Consider the following 1,910-nt stretch of genomic DNA (forward strand, 5'->3'; position numbering starts at 1 on the left):
TGGGCCATTTGGTCACCTGATTCCTGTTAAACCAGCTTGGACTTAGGAAACTGAAGCTTATCTCAGAGAAACTGAAACTTTAGGGTACAAGATGACGACTGGACAAGAGCCTAAGGTGGCACAGAGAGTTAAGATGGTGCCTCAGATGAGATGGCACCTGTTTCACTAACACTTAGTTCTTATGTCTTTGGGCAGAAGAGTGTATCAGCTATTTTAAATGAATTTTCCCTGTCTTTGAAGTTCAATCCATAAGTGTGTTGTTGCCACAAAAGAAAATACTTGGATTTGCATTGCTTGAATACTTGGTGGATTAAATGTCCTCTCACCATTATGCATGGCAAGGAAGTTGGCAGTATCATCAGAAAGAAAGGAGAATCTGCGAGGAGAGTAGTGCACATATCAACATCTCAGAAGGGAATTGTCCTGAAGGAATTATCACTTTGGATGCACCCACTAATGCCATTTTCAAAGCATTTGCTAAGATTATTGACAAACTGGAAGAGGACATCAGCAGCTCCAGGACCAATAGCACAGCTGCCAGTAGTCCTCCGGTTACCCTGGGGCTGGTGGTTCCTGCTAGTCAGTGTGGCTCTCTCATTGGAAAAGGTGGTTACAAGATCAAGGAAATACGATAGAGTACAGGGGCTCAGGTGCAGGTGGCAGGGGAAAAGCTCCCCAACACAACTGAGCAGGCCATCACTATTGCTGGCATCCCGCCCTCCATCATTGAGTGTGTCAAACAGATCTGCATGGTCATGTTGGAGACTCTCCCAGTCCCCCCTGCCCCGCCCCACCGAAGAACGTGACAATCCCATACCAGCCCAAGCCGTCCAGTTCTCCGGTCATCTTTGCAGGTGATCAGGACAGGTACAGCACAGGCAGTGACAGTGCAAGCTTTCCCCACACCACCCCGTCCATGTGCCTCAACCCTGATCTGGAGGGACCACCTCTAGAGGCCTATACCATTAAAGGACTATATGCCATTCCACAGCCAGATTTGACCAAGCTGCACCAGTTGGCATTGCAGCAGTCTCATTTTCCCAAGACCCATGGCAACAGTGGATTCAGTGGCATCGAATCCAGCTCTCCAGAGGTGATAAGCTATTGGGCAGGTCTGGATGCATCTGCTCAGACTACTTCTCATGAACTCATCATTCTAAATGATTTGATTGGCTGCAGATTGGGAGTCAAGGTGTCAAAATCAATGAAATCTGTCAGATGCCTGGGAAGCAGATCAAAACTGCGAACCCAGTAGAAGGATCTACTGATAGGCAGGTTACCATCACGGGATCTGCTGCCAGCATCAGCCTCGCTCAATATCTAATCAATGGCAGGCTTTCCTCGGATACAGGTGGCATAGGGAGCAGCTAGAACAATGCAGATACACCCATAATCCCATTCTGATGTTCACCACCACCCATGATCCATCTGTGTAGTTTCTGAACAGTCGGCGATTCCAGGTTTTAAATAGTTTGTAAATTTTCAATTTCTACACACTTTATCATCCAATCATGATTTTTAAATTAAAAGCCTTTTAATTCCTTAAAAAAAAGAAATGAAATAAAGATTTGAACTGCATAAAGGATGAAAATGATAGTGTTTATAAGCACTGTGAACCTTTTTTTGTTTGAGTCATCTAAAATTCTTGTGTGTACTAGATGTTTCTCCTGAAATCTTGCTCTTCTGTGATTCGTGCATTTACTCTTATTGTTGATGTTGAAAAACATCAGGGTTAAGTTGTCTTTATATCTGAGCTCATTACGAATCACATAACTTTCTAGTTATGAAAAAATTAGTCTAAAAATACTTTTAGTGTAATTTTTGGTTAATATTTTGCCCACTAATGATATTTTACATATCTTTAATCATTTCAGTAGGTGTTTATTAGAATTTAAAACATTACCTATTGT

General features: G+C 42.8%; 1 pseudogene; it reads left to right on the forward strand.

Moving 5' to 3' along the window:
* The first annotated feature begins 330 nt into the window (after window positions 1–330).
* LOC138848775 (poly(rC)-binding protein 2 pseudogene) lies at window positions 331–1,371 on the forward strand (annotated as a pseudogene).
* Window positions 1,372–1,910: the final 539 nt, after the last annotated feature.

Source organism: Oryctolagus cuniculus, chromosome 2 (genome assembly GCF_051225735.1).
Source record: "Oryctolagus cuniculus isolate XC-2025 breed Fujian yellow rabbit chromosome 2, ASM5122573v1, whole genome shotgun sequence".
NCBI lineage: Eukaryota > Metazoa > Chordata > Mammalia > Lagomorpha > Leporidae > Oryctolagus > Oryctolagus cuniculus.